This window comes from Pelobates fuscus, chromosome 10, assembly GCF_036172605.1.
Source record: "Pelobates fuscus isolate aPelFus1 chromosome 10, aPelFus1.pri, whole genome shotgun sequence".
NCBI lineage: Eukaryota > Metazoa > Chordata > Amphibia > Anura > Pelobatidae > Pelobates > Pelobates fuscus.
The window spans coordinates 11,070,643-11,092,005 of NC_086326.1; the positions used below are offsets into that span (position 1 = coordinate 11,070,643).

The following is a 21,363-nucleotide window of genomic DNA, read 5'->3' on the forward strand; positions in this document are numbered from 1 at the left end:
ATAAAACTCTTCAGAAATGTAATCAATCAAAGCACAATATAATCACTGTTTCTAAATTATAGCTAAGTCACATGTGCAGTTTAAGAATAAAAACTAGCATTGTCACACAATGCACTAGCTGGGACTCGAACCCAGGTCGCAAGAATGGGAATCTTGCATGATACCCCTACACTACTAGCGCCAGCTGCATGGGTGTACTCTAACTGTCAAGATGCACTCTTTGAGCATTGCTCTAACATGTTCTGTTGTAAAAATATACTACACACCATTCGGGAATAAATTCATAATAGTCATGTGGTAAAAGGGTGAAAACCTTAATTCTCCACCTTAATGTTTACCTTATCATTTGGGTTCAATGCCTAGACGATGAATTCTTCTGCCTATTAAAACGTGATCATTTTCCTATTTTCAATGTAAAAGGATAGAATTTTAAGAATGAAAAGCAAAAAATATGAAAAAGCTGTCAGAAGTGGGATTTGAACCCACGCCTGCATGTGGAGACCAGAACACCCAGGTTGTGGAAGAAGTAGATCTTGAGTTGATCTGGACCTGCATGGAGTGTTTATCTCCGATTATTATCGGGCTAAAAGAATACCTAGGGGATTTAGAGTCAGAAATGCCCCGACCATTGGCAGACAGAATCCAGATTTTTGCAAACGCTGGATGAACATTGCCAACAAGTGTTCCTTGGATTGGATGGTAATAGTGGTTGAAGAGGTCGGAAAGGAGCTAATCCAGGTGAAAAAAACTATCCAGGAATTTGAAGTAACCAACGTCACCTCTCTACAGGCACCCACTGCAAATGAGATGATGATTAAACTACAAGACGATATTCAGAAATATCCGAACGAATTAATTCGCTTCAAAAAACAAAAATTAACTAAAGTTAACCATGACTACACACACCACCAAGTGTATAGATGGCTCAGTTTTATCGACAGAGGCTATGCCCCCCGCACATTGGAGATTGCTGAACAAAGAGCCAGAGTACGCCTAGATTCCAGTGCCAACACCAAAACCATGAAAACACAATTGTTTCTCCCTATGACCTACCATACAGCAACTACAAAAATAAGAAACACGATATACAGACACTGGGACGTGATACAAGCTGATAAGAATCTCCCTTCAATCTTCCAACAACGTCCCTTGATTAGCTACAAGAGAAACCGTAATCTGAGGGACCTACTAGTTCGCAATGACCCCATTCAATGTTATACTAAGAAAACATGGATCAAAAAGAAGGGCTGTTTTAAGTGCACTGGTTGTGTAACATGCAGCCATATGCTGACCAGCACTTCATTTGCCATCCACACACGGGCAAACGGATACCGATCAAGCATTACATCACTTGCACGACAGACCATGTCATCTATATGGTGACCTGTCCATGTGGACTATCGTATGTCGGGAAGACAGACCTCACATTACGTGATAGGATGCGGGGTCATCGATCCGGAATAATGACGGCATATAGGGACCAGACCACAGAAAAACCTGTGGCTAAACAATTTTTGGCTATGCAGCACCATCTTCCCACACTTAAATTTATCGGAATTGATCATGTACCTCCTCTTGTCCGTGGTGGTGATCGTTCTAAAATCCTTCTACAGAGAGAATCCTATTGGATCCACTACTTGGACACAGTTACACCCAAGGGACTAAATGAAAACAATGTATATTCAATGTTCCTGTGAGCCTTGTAGTATTAAGATTCCTTCATTTTCATTTTTTCTGTTATATTTTTCATATACTCTTCATTTATAATTTTTTTCATGGGTTTTATTTTTTATTTTTATTTTTATTTCTTTTCACCAGTGGCTTTATGTCAATGATTGGCGGAAGCATGGAGTTTCCTTTTGCTCAGCTCAGGCAGATATTACCGCTACATTCCAGAATTGATGTAGGTAGCAATAATATGCTTCCAGCTTGTTTAGTATATTAACAAATGTTTTTCCTAAAGGCCACTGATTATGGTTTAGATAATCAGGAGTGTCGCGTATGGTTAATCCTTGTGTTTTTATTTACTTTTGGCATTTTGATATGTATAAAGCAAACATACGTTACAATTACTGGCGTAAGCCTGTAACACAGTTTCTTTTTGTTTAAGCTCAGGCGGATACTACTGTCACATACCTGAACTGATGTAGGTAGTAATGATATGCTTATAGCATGTTTAGTATATTAACAAATGTTTTCCCTAAAGGCCTCCTATCAGGGTTCAGAGAATCAGGAGTGTTGCGTATGGTTAGTCCCTGTGTTTTCATTCACTTGTGGCATTTTGATATGTATACAGCAAACACATGCTATAATTATGATTTTTTTTTGAGGAATCAAGCCTTTTGAGGATAATATCTAGAGACAGGTGTCTTTTTAGTTTGTGGCTGGTGTCTAGCTTTCATAAACATTAGACCCATGTTTTTTCTGTTGTTTTTTTTATATATTACAAGTTTTTCCTTCTGTATACAGCAATCACATGCTATAAGCATGCTATAATTATGATTTTTTGAGGAATCAATCCTTTTGAGGATAATATTTAGAGACAGGTGTCTTTTTAGTTTGTGGCTGGAGTCTAGCTTTCATATACATTAGACCCATGTTGTACTGCTGTTTCTTTATATACTACAAGTTTTTCCTTCTGTATACAGCAATTACATGCTTTTCAGTTCATCGTGTGTCTATATCAGGTACTATGCTAAATTTTCCTACTTGTGGCTTCCAGTCATCTATTTTATTTACTTCTCTTTTGTTTTTCTTTTTTCTGTCTACATGGAATTTCAGATTATTCTATTTGTGGGTAGTTAGATATTTAGTAGGTCGTCCTTCTGATCATCCTAGTCCTCTAGAAAGGAAATATACTCAGATAGTACATGTATACAGTTGAACAAGTCAGTGTCATCTGTGCAGTCCAGTACATACTCATTAGTACTAACATTTTATTAGTACATCTTATAATATGCTTTAGTGCATAGAACATGCAAGATCCAGTACCCTTGCACAAATCTTACATATACAGCAATGTATGAATATATGTTGTTCTCTGCTCTTGATTTTATTTTATTTCATTTTATTTAGGATGTCATGTATATATATTTTCTCATTACTTTGCATTCACTTGGTGGCTACACTTTATCACTTGTGTGTTTTTTTACACCACGCACAGTATTGCACAGCACTGGTTATTGTCTACCAGTGCTTTTTTCTGGCATCAGGGTTAAGTAGACCCTTCAGCAGTTTTCACTTAGTCCTCCCTAATGCTTCACTTGTGCCCGGCATGTAATCATGTTCTGTGTATATTGTTGCCTCGGCAACCACTTTGACTCCGCCCGACGTCCCGATCACGTGACGTCCTATACGGCTTCCAATCACTTCCGGGTTGTAACGGACAGACTCACTCCTCCTCACTTCACCATTGGGTAAGTGCACTTTCTTTTAGATTTGTATTTGATATATAAACACAGTACTGTCATGTACTCTATGATCTTGAAAAAGACCCGGCAGGGTCGAAACGTCGATTGATTTTTGTACACTTTTTTGATGACCAAATAAAGCACCAATTTGTCCACTAATTTGAAGACCTGTGAGTGCATTTTGATTTTTTTCATTTATGAGTATATATATCTGATGCCAGCAATTTGCACCCAGGCACATGTGATATAATTAATTATTTTTGGAGGAGAGTGCCAAGCTTCCATTTGTTTATATATATATATATATATATATATATATATATGTGTCAAACTTTCCCTTTAGAGGGGTGCTCCTCTTTATGTTCTGAAGCATGAATGTGGTGTGTCAAGAGTACCTTGTCATGTATTATGTGTATGGACATAATAACCTTGGCTAGGGCACATTTGCTTATGCATCGTAGTATTAAACCTGTCCCACACTACATCAGTGTAGGTGGACTCGGATCATTTAGTCAATATTAATATCACCACAAACTCAGGATGGGCAAATAATGGCGTTTGGATCTCTTTAGCTTCACAAGGTCTCCTTTTGGGGTCCTCGGCTTTCCATCGATGGCAGGTGGTCAGGCATTATTATGGCCATCAACCACCTACTTGTTGATATCTTTTTGTCTTCTAACAAGTAATTTTTCCTTTAGAGTAAAAGGTTTGTCAAAATCAACAAATGTTACTTCCCATGTTGCAGAGAGAGTCTTGAATCTGGAACAGTGAATCCACTGAGTGATATCTGCAACTTTCACAATGCACTATTGGGTATATGGTCTTGGTTGTCACATTGATGACCGGCTAGGCTTCTGGCCATCCTGACAAAATGTCTATTATAACTAGTGCATATTTGACCCGGCAGCTCTTTGGCACCTGGATATAGTCACTTGGATTCTTGAAAGGAATAGTGAGAGTTAGCTAGGTGCTTAGGATTCTCCTCCTCTTCTGCCGGAGCTGTCCTTGGCACAAATGACACAGGATCGGCAGTAACTGATGATTAGAGGAGTAATTCTAGGTGCTCCAGAGTATTTAGGGATCAAAGAGTTCATGAGGGTCTTGGATAGGTATAAAAAAATCCATGGGCTTACTGTCCAGTACATGTTTTTGGGTAAACAGAACTTGAGAGTGTTGGAGTACAGCCCGTCTTCAAGGGTTGCCCCTTTCCATTTTTCCAGCTTTGTATTTCTTCAGGGTCAGCAGCTGCTTGCCATTCTTTCAGAAGCTTGAGATCTGTGGGTAGGATCTACATGGTGAGTATAGAAGTTTCTTCAGCGGACACCCTTCTGTCCACTTCCCTTGGTGCACTTGTGGCTTGGTTGGCAGCTTGGTCAGCTGAGTGGTGCTTCTTATCTTCCAGATTGATCCAAAATAATGTGCTGCACCCAGGGCATATCTTGAGTGTAGATATTGGCATGTCTTCCTTCAGGCATTTTCCATGCCACTGAGAAGGCTGTCAATTCAGCGTCTTGAGCAGATGTGGGTGAGGAAAGTGAAGATGCTTGACGTACCTGATCTTCTGTAGCAACAGCAAATCCAGTATGGTACCTTTCCTCTTTATCCGCAAACAGAGTGTAGTCAGGATCTGGTAAAGCTACTGCATGCTCTGTTGAGAGGTGTCTTGTTTCTTCTTTCATCTGTTCAAAGCAACCATGAGGAGCAGTAGAAGAGGTTTCCTCACCTATTTCTGTGTGAGGTTGGGGGTATTTGTCTTTCTATTTACAGTTCTCTTGCTGACCCCCCTCTGTAGAGAGTTGATATTGATTTTTTTTTTTGTTCTAATGAGTCAGGTTCCTTTCATGAGATTTCTGGGGACTTAGTGAAGAAAACATGAGGGATAGCCACCTCCCAGTGATGATACAGGTGTCTTACTTCCATGGGAATCTGGGTCAGGACCACACTATTTCCTTGAGAGTCCCCAAAACAGGTCTTTCATGATGAAGTGCACCTCCACCAGTCTGAATAATTTTTCGTTAGTGTGGTATTCCCCCCTGGGAGGTGGCGGAAGAGTGGCCAGAGCAATTTTTCTTCAAAATATAATGTTGTCAGGTAGAGGCAGAGTTGTCTATGAGCGGAGGAAATTGGTAAGGAATAAGAAGGGAGGAAGCATATAAAGGATATAGATATGGTAGTGGAGAGATGGAGGAATGAGTAGTGGATAGAGCGAGAGGGGAAGAAGGTGGAGTAGGAAGGACAGGGGAAGTAGGAAGAGGAGAAGGTGGAGTAGGAGGAGGAGAAGGTGGAGTAGAGGGAGGAGTAGGAGGAGGGGAAGAGGACAAGGTGGAGTAGAGAGAGGAGTAGGAGGAGGAGGGAGGAGTAGGAGGAGAAGGTGGAGTAGAGGGAGGAGTAGGAGGAGAAAGGAGAAGGTGGAGTAGAGGGAGGAGTAGGAGGAGAAAGTGGAGTAGAGGGAGGAGTAGAAAGAGGAGGGAGGAGTAAGAGCAGGAGGAAGGAGTAGGAGGAGGAGTAGAGGAGAAGTAGGAGGAGAGAGGAGAAGGTGGAGTAGAGGGAGGAGTAGGAGGAGAAAGTGTAGTAGAGGGAGGAGTAGAAAGAGGAGGGAGGAGTAAGAGCAGGAAGAAGGAGTAGGAGGAGGAGAAGGTGGAGTAGAGGGAGGAGTAGGAGGAGGAGTAGAGGAGAAGTAGGAGGAGAAAGGAGAAGGTGGAGTAGAGGGAGGAGTAGGAGGAGAAAGTGGGGGACTGTAGATGAAGGGGAGGGATCGGTGGAAGGAGTAAGCGGGGGTGGGCAGGTAAGGGAGCAGACAGGTGATGTAGCAATGGAGGATACATCAGAAATCAAGACTAGGTAGAAATGCAATGGAGGCTGCAAATAGCCCATGTACAACAACTATTAACTGGCCCTATGCTTTCCCTAGAGGAAAATAATAAAAGGCTAACATGCTCATCTTGTCTGCACAGGCCTCGAACGTTTCACTCCGTGGGTGCCCAGCAGTGACTAGCCCACTACTTCTCCCACACCAGACTTGTGCCCGTGGAGACAGACGCTATCCCTGACTCTCGTTCTTTAATTTATTTATATCTAACTTCTCAAAATATAATTCTTACTTAAATCACAAATATACATTATCACAATTTTATTTCTTGCAAATGGGATAAAACTTATTCTACTCTTCACTGATAATGTATTTATTTATTTATTTATTTTTAAACATACAAAATAGACAAATAACATTGTCTTCTGCGAAATAAATGAAAAAGATAATGGAGATTTTGTTAGGCTTATAAATAGCCATACATTAATTCACATTTCTTGTTTTCCAGTTTCTGGCTGTTAATGACAATGTACAATGTAATAGAGCAGCAGGAAATGCTAGCAGAGTGCTTGGTTGCATAGGGAGAGGTATTAGCAGTAGAGAGAGGGAAATGCTCATGCCATTGTACAGAACACTGGTGAGACCTCACTTAGAATACTGTATACAGTACTGGAGACCATATCTTCAGAAGGATATGGATACCTTAGAGAGAGATCAAAGAAGGGCTACTAAACTGGTTCATGGATTGTAGGATAAAATTTACCAGGAAAGGTTAAAGGATCTTAACAGGTATAGCTTGGTGGATAGACGAGACAGGGGAAATATGATAAAAGCATTTTAAATACATAAAGGGAATCAACACAGTAAAAGTGGAGACTATATTTAAAAGAAGGAAAACTACCACAACAAGAGGACATAGTCTTAAAAATAGAGGGACAAAGGTTTAAAAATAATATCAGGAAGTATTACATTACTGAGAGGGTAGTGGATGCATGGAATAGCCTTCCAACTGGAGTGGTAGAGGTTAACACGGTAAAAATGTTTAAGCATGCGTGGGATAGGCATAAGGCCAAGCACTTGCTGCTAGTAACAGATCTAGAATCAATACACTATAATGCCCAAAGTCTCAACTTCTATGCATATGCAATAATAAAATATCTGGGCTTACAACAAAAATTATGTTAGTCAGTCTTTAAACTTGGAGGCAAACATTATCCAATAAAAACAGACTGGAGCACACTCCCCCCTTATCCATTTGTTAATAGTTATGCTTATAATGTTAACTGGTTCCTTTTCAATTTGATCAAAACATTTTGAAACCAATCCTTAATTGTATCACCATTTGTTCAAGAAATCTTTGTTTATTAGAAATTTATTTTAGTAAATATTCTTTAAGATAACCCTTCTTCCAGCAAGTTATCAATTTTTGTACACAAAGTTAAAACACATTTGTTACTTACACGTGAATCGACATACATATATATACATTCTATCTACATATTAACCATCACTTGTCACAGACACTTTTCTAATATAGGGAAACTAATAGCAGGATTATTATAGTAATTGTAACTTTCTTGTTCATAATATGCAGGAATTTAAGGAAAACAGCATGTCTTAAGAGTAGGTCTCGTCAGCCATGCCAGAAGTGACACGATTTATGGGCGGATATGACCTCACTGATATGGTAAGGGCAGAAGTGAGGGCAGGAGCCAGGACTGACGAGATGTCATTTAAGGACAACCTTCTTTTGTTCTAGGGGCCATTTTCTTTTAGGGCATTTCAGCTTTACACTAAATTATAGCCTAATAAAATAAATCAGAGAAGCAACATTCTGTTCGGCAAAATGAAATACCAAACTGTGGACAGACTTGACGGATTAAATAAGACAGTTTAAAACATTATACATCAACATGATGCAAAAATAAACTCACGGGATGCAACTAACCTCCCCCATCATTCACCAGCCATTAATCACTTAACACGTCCAAATAGATATATATAACGCTACGGAAGAAACAAATCTGAATTTGCAAGCATGCAACCCCGCCCCCTCCCCCCCCCGAACCTCCGCACACGGAGACCAGAAGCAGGAGGGAGAGAGAGCAAGCATGCCTGCCCCCCCCCCCTTCCCCTCCGGCCAGAAGCCAGAGAGAGAGAGAGAAGGAGGGGGGGGGAAGGGGAAGAGTGAGACAGGCAAGAGAATTTACAGGCATAAGGTTTAACCATGTCACTGTTGGAAGGACAGTAACAAAACAGAAGGATAGTTGCATTACAATTATTGCAAAAGCAAAGAGACACAAAAACACAACATTTAGTAATACTCTCAGTGAAACTCAATACAAAACTCCCACCCTCTACCAGGGTGGCCCTCTGCCATCTAATGGCTGATACAAAAATACAAAAACCCCACAGCATTTAAGATTGGATGGGGATGGTGACCGTGGTCAGCTACATTTCGGTCATTACTGACGGGATGATGGGAGTGGTCACCTCCTGGACGCCATGACAGGGCTCTGGCTGGGAGAGCCTTCCAATAACACAATTATTATAATATACATACATTCTTAACCCTTTGTGATCTATTTCTTCCTCAACCCAACCTTCCTGCTGAATAGCTTTTGCTACTCTGTACCAGGCTTCTGCTTGTATGAAGCAAATCATTATCTGTAAGCTTGCTTTCTTCTCTGTTAACAATCTGCGCCAGCTCTCTGGCTGCAATCTACCACATGAAGGCACAGCAATTTTACACACTTTAGCAATCTTTTCAACTCCTTTAACCATCTCTTCACCCTCTCTATCTTCAACTAGCTCACACGCTAGTCAGCCCTTACCGGGCTTTATAGTCCCTGTCCCACTCCCCCTATAAAAGGCATCCCAGATATAGAGGAAAAAGGTTTTAAACAGAGTGTCTACAATGGTGGACTGCCACTCGAGAGGGGTGGGTCCCCCCAAGTGCGTCTTCCCAAAACGTAGACTAGTCACTAATTGGAGCGAGGTGAGAAGTGTGTGACCAATCACTTCTCTCACAAGAGAAATAGGAGTGGATAGTGTAAATAACACAGGAAGTATAGAAAAGGTAAAAGTAAAGTGGAATTTTAGAGACAGACACAGGAGTTTGAATGACTCCCAATAAAAACAAAAACAACAATTCAATTGAAATACAGTGCATGCATCACAGTTCAAATAAAATCAACAGTAATCCCTTTCCTTTACTCATGTGGCCAAAGCCACCTCCCTCAACCTCGTAGTGTCCCCACTCGGAGAACAACTTTCGTAAGTTTCACTACCAGCGGCCAAGGATAACAGCTAACACCGGTCCGAAATCCATATGCCTCCCTCGTTACAGCAGTCCACTAAGTGTGGCCACCTCTATCCTCACCCCCGTAGCGCCCCTATGAACCCACTCATAAGTCTCACTACCCCGTGGTGATGGAGACAGCAATGCCTGCCCGAATCCACGCACCACAAATAACAATTGGAATGCCACCAGCCTCAGCGCTCGAAGCTGGAGGGTACCACCTCTCTGCAAGCAGAGTTATGTGCACAATGAGGCTAGCTAGGCTATCAAAGTGACACCAGAAGGACCCCCAGGAAGCTATGAGTCTACACAACCTCCACAGATCCAACACCCTCTTTTTCCCTACAGCCACAGCCACGAGGCTCCTAAAAGAGGTAAACAGGCAAAGAAGACCCCCAGGAAAACTTCCACAGGTCCACCCCCCTTTTTCCCTACAGCCACAGCCACGTGGCTCCTAAAAGGGGTCCTAAAACTGGAGTGGTAGAGGTTAACACGGTAAAAATGTTTAAGCATGCGTGGGATAGGCATAAGGCCAAGCACTTGCTGCTAGTAACAGATCTGTTTGCCAGAGGACCCCCAGGCAAACACCCACAGGTCCACCCCCCTTTATCCCAAAAGGGGTAAACAGACAAACACTCTACCCGGGCACTTAAGCTAAAGACAGACCAATATAAACACACCCAGGCAACAGATAGTCAAAAATGCAGGTAAAAAGTATTAACGAATAAGGTATAGGCTCTCTGGGCAAGATATTACCTGTCTTTGATGTCCTCTTGGCAGCAGTCACAGACACTTGAATAGATAAATCTCAAAGGGGAAAGTAACATACCGGGCTGCTGCAGTCAGTCTCCACCGTGTATTTAGAGGTGATCAATCTCCATCTTTCCCCTGGGATTCACCTACCCAGGTCTTCTTGGACGGCTGCCAGATAGGTCATAACCCAAGCCCCACGTTGGGCGCCAAATTGATGTATATTAATTTAGAAATAAACAAATATGTTTAAATGACTATCTGTTCCTGTCCAAATCTGAGATGATTAAATTGCGTATACGCAGAAGTAAGTTCACACTGACACACGAAGTTCAGGTTAAAAGCACTTCTAGAAAATTTAATGGCATCTGGCAAAAAACAGGCTTGCAGGCCCTTATAAGAGCAGAATTACATCATCATTGAATATCAGATAATAACAAATAAACATCATTAATTGGATTAAATGTTAAGTGGCTATGTCAGTGTCCACCCATCAATATTATTAATTGGATCAAGAACTAAGTGGTTAGCTAGGTGTCCTCCCACCGGGAGGTGGTATTGTTCTGGACACGGGTGTGGACAGATGGCTCAAGCGCCATCTCTCCCAGCATGAGGCTTACTCGGTGGGAAGGGGGGCTTGAGCGTCATTTTGGGCAGTTAGTGATGTCAGACTCGTGGTCAGGTGCAAGGTTCTTTTATGAATAGAACATTTCATTAGGCCGGCGTTCTCATGGCCTTCAGATTATACTATTGTAACGAGTATATACCCCTACACGCAGGATCCAGCCTAACAGAAGACAGTACAGAGGAGAGATACGTCTACCGGACCTTAGAGTGGCCGGACTCGACGTAATAGGATAAGACAGAGTTAGGAACGATCCGAGGTCAAGGGCACAAAGAGACAGCGTAAACGAAAACTAGCCGGGGACTGGTACACAGGAATCAGCAAGCCGGCAAACAGTACAGAAAAGGATAAAGCGAAAACGAAGTCAGAATACAAAGCCAAGGTCAAATACGGAGAAACACAACTGAACACAACAAGCACTAAAGGGAACTGTAGCAGAAACCACGATAGGGCAAGGAACTAAGGGAAAAGGGTAAGTATAAGTAGCCTTCAAACTAATGTGATTGGCTCCTGTCACTTCCACTCCCCCAACAGGTAAGTGTATGGGGTGATTGGCATGACAGGAGCCAATGGGAGCCTTTTTGCAATTTAGGCTCCCACTGTCTCTTTAAGAGCGCGCCCGAGATTCGCGGCGCGCTCTTAGCTGCAGGCGGGACACGTGACCGCTTCTCGCGGTCACTGCCCGCCTTCCTGTCAGAACAGTCGGACGAGCCGCGCGCGGCTCGTGCAGCCGCAGGACCGCGCGCGGCTTGAAGAGAGGACCGCGTCCGGCCCCCGGATAAGGTAAGTACCGCTACAGTACCCCCCCCTGAGGACATGCCCTCCGGGCGGGCAGGACCAGGCCTGGCAGGAAAACGCGAATGGAAAGAACGTACAAGGCGGGGAGCATGAACAGCATCCGCAGAAATCCAACTGCGCTCCTCAGGCCCATAACCCTTCCAATGTACCAAGTACTGAAGCCGACCCCTAAGAAAACGAGAGTCAATAACAGCAGATACTTCGAACTCCTCATGACCCTCCACAGAGACAGGAGGGGGAGGGGGAGTATGCCGGGTATAGCGGTTGTGTACGTAAGGCTTCAACAAAGAGGTGTGAAATACATTGGGTATACGCAGATTCTTAGGCAGACCCAAGGCATAAGAAACGGGATTAACCTTATGTATAATGCGATAAGGACCAATGAAGCGGGGAGCCAATTTCATAGAAGGCACCCGGAGGCGAATATTCCGTGTGGAAAGCAAAACCCTGTCCCCCACAACATAGGAAGGAGCCGCTCTGCGATGCTTGTCAGCCTGAGCCTTCTGGCGGGCAGCAGAGTCCACCAAAGAACGCTGAACCTGCTCCCAAGTATTACGCAAACCAGCCAAATGCTCATCCAGAACTGGCATGCCCTGAGAGGAGAATGCAGCCGGAAGAACAACGGGATGCTGGCCATAGACAACGTAAAAAGGGCTTTTGCCGGAAGAATCATGAGTGGCATTATTCCGAGCAAATTCAGCCCAAGGAAGCAGGTCAGACCAATTGTCCTGATGGTGAGACACAAAACAACGGAGGTACTGCTCTAGAGACTGGTTGGCACGTTCAGCAGCTCCATTAGACTGGGGGTGGTAAGCGGAAGAAAATGAGAGGGAAATACCCATCTCCGAACAAAAGGCTTTCCAGAACCTGGAAATAAATTGGCTACCCCTATCGGATACAATAGATAAGGGAATACCATGTAATCGAAACACTTCTCTAGCGAAGATAAGAGCCAATTCCTTGGAAGTGGGCAACTTGCGAAGAGACACAAAGTGAGCCATTTTGGAAAACCGATCTACTATCATTAGGATGACTGTGTTACCCTTCGAAGGGGGTAATTCAACAATAAAATCCATTGATAGATTAGACCAAGGTCTCTCGGGAACGGGCAACGGATGCAACAGCCCACAAGGAACTCTACGAGAGGTTTTCATACATGCACAAGTAGTACAAGCACTTATATAGTCAGTAACATCCTTACGTAAGGTATCCCACCAGAAATACCGAGAAACGGCTGACACTGTTTTGGAAATACCAGGATGTCCAGCAGTCTTAGTATCGTGATAAAGTGACAGAATATCCCGTCTCTCGGGAATGTCAACGAACAATTTATCATTAGGCCTCTCGCTGGGTGCCATGCCTTGTTTCGCTTGTATGGCCTGCAAGAGGGACGAGGAAATAGACAATATAGTAGTTGCTATTATCCTGTCTGGGGGAATGACAGGAGTGACATCAATCTCCTGTTTGTCAATAGTCTCGAATTGTCTGGACAGGGCGTCCGCTTTAGTGTTCCGGTCACCTGGCCTATAGGTGATTATATAATTAAAATGAGACAAGAACAGTGACCACCTAGCCTGCCTTGAAGACAATCTTTTAGCTTCGCTAAGGTAGGATAGGTTCTTATGATCTGTAAATATGAGAATAGGATCCTTAGTTCCTTCTAGCAAATGTCTCCATTCTTTGAGTGCTAAAATGATAGCAAGGAGTTCGCGATTACCCACATCATAATTCCTCTCTGCCTTGGACATTTGTTTAGAAAAGAAGCCACAAGGATGCAATGGCTTGTCAGGAGACTCTCTTTGGGATAAGACAGCACCTACCCCTATATCGGAAGCATCAACCTCAAGTATATATGGCAATGAGGGGACAGGATGCTGTAAAATAGGGGCAGAGGCGAACGTAGTCTTAAGAAAGTCAAAAGCCTGAAGTGCCTCAGTAGACCAGACACGTGTATTGCCATCCTTTTTAGTCATACGAGTTATAGGCGCTACTATAGACGAAAAACCTTTGATAAAACGTCTATAATAATTAGAGAACCCCAGAAAACGCTGGATGGCTTTCAGACCTTGCGGCAGAGGCCATTCTATGACTGCAGCGAGCTTCTGGGGATCCATCCGAAAACCCTCGGCGGAAATCAAATACCCTAAAAACTGGACCTCGGACTGGTCGAATAGACATTTTTCTAATTTGCAATAAAGACCATTAGCAAGAAGGGTCTTCAGAACTGTTGTAACATGTCTGTGATGAGCGTGAATGTCTGTAGAATATATTAAAATGTCATCCAAGTACACAATAACAAATGAGTGAATAAAATCCCTTAAGACATCATTAATAAATTCTTGGAACACTGCTGGGGCATTGCAAAGCCCAAATGGCATGACGGTATACTCATAATGACCTGACCGAGTGTTAAAGGCTGTTTTCCATTCGTGGTCCTTTTTAATACGTATCAAATTGTATGCTCCTCTAAGATCTAATTTGGTGAATACCGTAGCATGTTTGAGCCTGTCAAACAATTCTGTTATTAGAGGTATAGGGTAAGCATTTTTGATGGTGATCTTGTTAAGACCTCTATAATCAATGCAAGGTCTTAAATCACCTTCTTTCTTTGATACAAAGAAGAACCCCGCTCCAGCCGGAGAAGAGGATCTTCTAATAAATCCCTTGTCTAATGACTCTTTAATGTACTCCTCCATGACACGGTTTTCTTGAACCGATAGGGGGTACACCCTGCCCTTAGGAGGTATAGTACCAGGCAACAAATCAATAGCACAATCGTAGGGTCTGTGAGGCGGTAATTTGTCAGCCTCTCTTTTATCAAAGACAGTCTTTAAAGTTAAATACTGAGAGGGTATAGTCGTAGATAAAGGAGGAACAGTAGGAACGTTAATAGAATTCACAGGCGTGACTTCAATAGTACATGACTCATGGCAGGCTTCACTCCATGATTTTATCTGCCCTGTCTCCCAGTCAAAAATGGGATTGTGGGCACGTAACCATGGATACCCTAACACCAACTGTGAAGAGGGAGAGGTGATGACCTGGAACCGAATGGTTTCATAGTGTAGAACCCCTGTGTACATGTGTAGCGGTGCAGTCTCGTGAGTAACAACAGGAGATATCAATGGTCTACCATCTATGGCCTCAACGGCCAAGGGTATCTCCTTCTCTCTGATGGGAATATTGTTTCTCTTTACAAAACCAGAGTCTATAAAGTTCTCGGCTGCCCCAGAATCAACCAGGGCGTCTATGTTTTCAACTATACAACTCTCTCCCATATGTAAAGAAACAGGGAGAAGCAGTCGGTTAGGAGGCAAAGTAGGAGACTTAGAAATCACACCCAAGGCCAGTCCCCTATAAGGTCTTAGGTGCGAGAGTTTTCCGGGAGCAGAGGACACTCCTTTACCATATGGTCTCTCTTACCACAATATAGGCAGAGTCCCTCCCTTCTCCTATGTAATTTCTCAGTATCTGAGAGTTTGGCAACCCCTAATTGCATAGGTTCCTCTTCAGGTACTTTAACACTCTCCGGTATATTAACTCTGGGTTGAATAGGTGTAACAAAACGTCTATTCCTGTTCTTAGTATAGAGCCTGTCACGAATCCTATTATCTATATCGATGAGGTAGTCAATAAGGTCCTCTAAGGCAATAGGAAGCTCCTTAGCTGCTACCTCATCCAATATAGAGTCTGATAAACCTTCCATGAAGGCCGTAGTTAACCCATTATTGGTCCAATCGACCTGTGAGGCAAGGGTACGAAACTGTATAGCGTAATCAGCCACAGACCTAGAACCCTGTTTAACCCTCATTAATGCTCTAGCGGCATTCTTAGACCTTTTCATAGTATCAAAAGTTCTGCGAAAAGCTGTTAGGAAACTGTGAAAGTTATGCACCATAGGTCCATTAGCCTCCCAAATAGGGTTTGCCCATTCAAGTGCTTTGTCGGTAAGTTGGTGCATAAAGAACCCAACTTTAGACCTCTCTGTGGGAAATGAACGTGGATACATTTCAAAATGAAACTCTATTTGGTTAATGAACCCTCTGCATGTCTTAGAATCCCCTCCATACCTAGGAGGAGGCGTTAAATGTGCTGTAGCGTTAGGCATAGTCGATACTTCAGGAAGCAGGGGTGCAGGAGGGTTAGGTGCGGTTGCTGGAATGGTTCTAGCTAAGAGCGTCTGGAGAGCCTGAGCTATTTGATCCATACGGTGATCCTGCTCTACAAATCTAGCCTCATGGGTCGCCATCTGTTGAGCTAAATCTGCGGGGTCCATGGCCCTATCGTAATGTAACGAGTATATACCCCTACACGCAGGATCCAGCCTAACAGAAGACAGTACAGAGGAGAGATACGTCTACCGGACCTTAGAGTGGCCGGACTCGACGTAATAGGATAAGACAGAGTTAGGAACGATCCGAGGTCAAGGGCACAAAGAGACAGCGTAAACGAAAACTAGCCGGGGACTGGTACACAGGAATCAGCAAGCCGGCAAACAGTACAGAAAAGGATAAAGCGAAAACGAAGTCAGAATACAAAGCCAAGGTCAAATACGGAGAAACACAACTGAACACAACAAGCACTAAAGGGAACTGTAGCAGAAACCACGATAGGGCAAGGAACTAAGGGAAAAGGGTAAGTATAAGTAGCCTTCAAACTAATGTGATTGGCTCCTGTCACTTCCACTCCCCCAACAGGTAAGTGTATGGGGTGATTGGCATGACAGGAGCCAATGGGAGCCTTTTTGCAATTTAGGCTCCCACTGTCTCTTTAAGAGCGCGCCCGAGATTCGCGGCGCGCTCTTAGCTGCAGGCGGGACACGTGACCGCTTCTCGCGGTCACTGCCCGCCTTCCTGTCAGAACAGTCGGACGAGCCGCGCGCGGCTCGTGCAGCCGCAGGACCGCGCGCGGCTTGAAGAGAGGACCGCGTCCGGCCCCCGGATAAGGTAAGTACCGCTACAACTATGTTGCAAATTACAAGAAAATAGAAAAAAATGATCACGTTTTAATGGGCAGAAGAATTCATCGTCTAGGCATTGAACCCAAATGATAAGGTAAACATTAAGGTGGAGAATTAAGGTTTTCACCCTTTTACCACATGACTATTATGAATTTATTCCCAAATGGTGTGTAGTATATTTTTACAACAGAACATGTTAGAGCAATGCTCAAAGAGTGCATCTTGACAGTTAGAGTACACCCATGCAGCTTGCTCTAGTAGTGTAGGGGTATCATGCAAGATTCCCATTCTTGTGATCTGGGTTCGAGTCCCAGCTAGCGCATTGTGTGACAATGCTAGTTTTTATTCTTAAACTGCACATGTGACTTAGCTATAATTTAGAAACAGTGATTATATTGTGCTTTGATTGATTACATTTCTGATGAGTTTTATTTTTTCACTGGCTTTAAGAAATCTTTACATTCCCAAGTTGAAGTCAACAGTTCTTATGGAGCAATTTTCCCCATTGCACTTTAATTATCCTTAATACAGATTTCAATCATTCAGTCTTTATTCTCAACTTACCAGTGCCAGGTAAGTTGAAGTCAACAGTTCTTATGGAGCAATTTTCCCCATTGCACTTTTATCTATCCTTAATACAGATTTCAATCATTCAGTCTTTATTCTCAACTTACCAGTGCCAGGTGCAGTATGACACCTTCTATAAAGTCATTTGCCCATTATGGCTTCATAGCAGGTGTTTAGAATTGATCATTATCTTTAAGTCTGAATGCTTCTGATGATGAAATTTCAAAGATTATTTTCTGGATTCTGTTCTTTTGGGGTGTCATTATTCGCTGGTTGTTAAACTCTACGGCATGTATCCTTCTTTGAAGTCATTCTCTGTGCCCTAGACTAACATTGTCTTAATGTGATGCTCTTCATTGGGGATTAACGATTCTGACCAGGAATGATCCATCCTTTTCCATTTAAAATAGGAAACTAATCACTTTATAATAGTCAGAAGAATAATGCATCATCTAGGCATTGATACCAACGGATTTATGTTGGCCTGATCCATACCCATGGTTAAGAAATGAAGCATTTCTAGCTATGCATAAATGCTTGAAAGAAATGAAACCTAGCAGATACCAGAGATGTCTATTGAAGAAAGATGTGTTTGGTATCTAATGTCGAGAGGGCTGACTCCAATTTGGCATTGGCAGATTATATATGCTTAAATTAGATTTTAAGAAAGAATGTTTTGTTGAATGTAGCTTTCTCTTGATGTGAAAATTTTAAAAGAAGCACGTAGGTCCCACCGAGATTTGAACTTGGATCGCTGGATTCAAAGTCCAGAGTGCTAACCATTACAATTACCCACTTTTTTTGAAATTGAGTGAGAGGTGATGTTCTACCGTTATCGAAGATCTGAGATCCAGGTGTTCTTCCAGTTGGTGGAGTCATGTAGGGATTCCATGGTGTAATGATTAGCACTCTGGACTTTGAATCCAGTGATCCGAGTTCTCAGATCTTCGATAACGGTAGAATATCACCTCTCACTCAATTTCAATAAAAGTGGGTAATTGTAAGGAAAATGTAGACTTTTCACAAGTAGCAGACTTTTCCTGCCAAACATGATACACACAGTGTCAGGATGGCCGAGCGGTCTAAGGCGCCAGACTCAAGATCAATTTCTTCCACAACCTGGGTGTTCTGATCTCCACATGGAGGCGTGGGTTCAAATCCCACTTCTGACAGCTTTTTCATATTTTTTGCTTTTCATTCTTAAAATTCCATCCTTTTACATTTAAAATATGAAAATTATCACTTTTTTTTTTTCAATTTGACAATTTATTTTGTTTGATACGTTAGGGGTACAGAAAAGAAAAGGTGAGTCTAGGAAAGGGAACATTGTACTGGTTTTACATTTTATACATTACAGAATTACATTGCAAAATTACATTGTTTAATGCTTGCGTTATGCGACTATCTGGACCGGATGCATCTACTTGTCGCAGTGTATCTTTGTTCAGGGTGATATTCTCAGCTAACTTGTCCCTGTATTATGTTTGTTTGTGTTTGTGTATAGGAAGGCAACTTTGGTAGGTCACACATGAATGGGGTAGAGATGGGGGGAGATGGGGGGAGATGGGGGGAGATGGGGGAGGGGGGGGAGATGCGGGAGGGGGGGGAGATGCGGGAGGGGGGGAGGGGGGGAGCAGGGTGAATTATCAACATTCCGTTTGTTGGTCATTGTGGATCAATCAAATCCACTAATGTTCCTACAGTGTAGCGTGGTAAGTTCCTATAGTATCGTTTCCTTCAGGACTGTGTTACCCTATGTTACGTTGTCTCGGTGTGAGTATGGGTCCCTATGACCCTTGTTACAGTGGAGTTATATGTGTTTAATTCATTCTGTGTGTCTTATGTCAGGTGTTTTAGCTCCCAATCCTCCCATACTTCGTGTTTCCAGCTATTTCCGGGTGGTACCTGTGAGATTTTAGATTCGTATTTCCCAACTTGGGACACGTATCTAATTATTTCTTGTATGGAGGCATTATTTGGCGATAACCAGTTTTTTGCTATAAGTTGTTGAGCTGCCACCAGAATATGAAATATTAAATATTTCATGGATTTGGGGTAGGTGGTGCCGAACATGAAGAGGAGTATAGAGGACGGGGTGTTTGGTATTGTGACAGACGTGTGTTGGCGAATCAGTGAAATTACCGCAATCCAATATGGTTGGAGTTTTGAACATTGCCACCAGATATGAAGGAATGAGCCTGATTCTTTTTTGCATATCCAGCATGTGCTGGGTAATGTCGGGTCTATCGTGGCCAGTCTTGTGGGAACCATATACCAGCGGTAAAAGATCTTTCGTGTTATTTCTAGGTGAGAAGTGCACTGTGTTAAACCTTTCGTGATATTTGCTGAAGCCAACCAGGTTTTCTCTGGTATCGTCATGTTTAGGTCTTTTTCCCATGAGAGTACACATGAGAAGGTTTTGATACCTCGTCTGGGCAGCAACAAGGTATATTATTATTATTATTATTATTGCCATTTATATAGCGCCAACAGATTCCGTAGCGCTTTACAATATTATGAGAGGGGATTTAACTATAAATAGGACAATTACAAATAAACTTACAGGAACAATAGGTTGAAGAGGACCCTGCTCAATCGAGCTTACATTCTATAGGAGTGTCAGGGTACCTGAAGTCTCTGCCTCTGAGAGAGGCAGAGACTTGGACGTCTGTCCCTCTGGACGGGCTGTTTCCTCTGTTCCTCGCGGCCCTCCCGGTCACGTAAACGCCGGCCGCGAGGGAGTCACTTCCTTTTGTAGCAGGACGTCCGGAAACCGGCGTCATGACGCCAGCCCGGAACGACCTGTCACTCAATCCTTTAGATACTAATCAGATCTCGTCGGAGGCGTGTCTCTCTCTCCGAGCCAGGGTATTTAAACTTGCTTCTCCCATTTGCTCATTGCCCTGTCGTGGTTCTAGCCTGTCTAGTCACACAGTGCTCTGGTATTTTCTGTTATCCCTTTGGTTCCGACCCGGCTTGTTTGACTTACTCTGTTTACCTCTGTTATCCTTGACCCGGCTTGTTCCTCGCTTACCTGTCCTCTCGTTCCCTCGACCTCGGCTTGTCTCTGACCATTCTCTATACTCTCCGTACGTTAGTCCGGCCATTCTAAGGTCCGGTATACGTATCCTGTACCTGTTTGTACTCTGCGTGTTGGATCCCTGTCCCGATCCTGACAAGGAGGTGGGGTGTAAAACACATTAGGACAGGAATTTGCAATCAAATAAGGTGGGCTGCCCTTTAGGAGAGGGCAAGAGACAGGTATGTGAGGTAGGGGTTAGTCTTGGAGGCCATAAGCTTTCCTAAAGAGATGGGTTTTAAGGCACTTCTTAAAAGATGCAAGACTAGGGGAGAGTCTGATGGCGGTAGGCAGGCTATAGGAAGGGAGCCACCCACGAGAAGTCCTGCAAGCGCGAGTTTGCCGTACGAGTGCGGACAACGGACAGGAGGTGGTCACGGGCAGAGCGGAGAGACCGAGAAGGGACATACCAATGGATCTGTGAGGAGATATAAGAGGGGCTAGAGTTGTTCAGTGCTTTATAGGTGTGAGTTAGTACCTTGAATTGACTCCTATAGCATACAGGAAGCCAATGTAAGGACTGGCAGAGGGGTGAGGTGTGAGAGAAACGACTAGAGAGGAAAATCAATCTAGCAGCAGTGTTCATTACGGACTGTAGGGGTGCAGTACGGCTATTGGGAAGACCAATCAGGAGAGGGTTACAATAATCCATGCAGGAAATTACTAGAGCATGGACAAGCTCCTTGGTAGTATCTGGTGCAAGAAAGCGGCGGATGTGGGCTATGTTTTTAAGATGGAATCTACAGTATTTGGCAACATGCTGGATGTGAGGCTCAAAGGTGAGACCAGAGTGAAGTATGACGCCAAGACAGCGCGCTTGCAAGGATGGACTGATGTTGGTACCACAAACTTGACGGGAGAGCGAAAGAGGACGATCAATATTAGGAGGAGGAAAGACAAGGATTTCAGTTTTTGAGAGATTGAGTTTCAGAAAGCGGGAGGACATCCAGTCAGAGATGGAAGAAAGGCAAGCAGTGACATGTTGCAGGACGGCAGGGGAGAGGTCCGGGGAGGAGAGATATAGCTGGGTGTTATCAGCGTACAGGTGGTAGTGGAATCCAAAA

The 21,363-nt window shown here is 43.3% G+C and overlaps 3 non-coding genes across 3 annotated transcripts; 2 read left to right on the forward strand and 1 right to left on the reverse strand.

Moving 5' to 3' along the window:
* Positions 1 to 110: 110 nt before the first annotated feature.
* TRNAG-CCC (transfer RNA glycine (anticodon CCC)) lies at positions 111 to 181 on the reverse strand. The gene has a single exon. It is a non-coding gene; the product is annotated as a tRNA-Gly (tRNA).
* A 16,723-nt stretch (positions 182 to 16,904) lies between these two features.
* On the forward strand, positions 16,905 to 16,975 carry TRNAG-CCC (transfer RNA glycine (anticodon CCC)). Its single transcript has one exon. It is a non-coding gene; the product is annotated as a tRNA-Gly (tRNA).
* A 1,308-nt stretch (positions 16,976 to 18,283) lies between these two features.
* On the forward strand, positions 18,284 to 18,392 carry TRNAL-CAA (transfer RNA leucine (anticodon CAA)). Its single transcript has 2 exons — positions 18,284 to 18,321; positions 18,347 to 18,392. It is a non-coding gene; the product is annotated as a tRNA-Leu (tRNA).
* Positions 18,393 to 21,363: the final 2,971 nt, after the last annotated feature.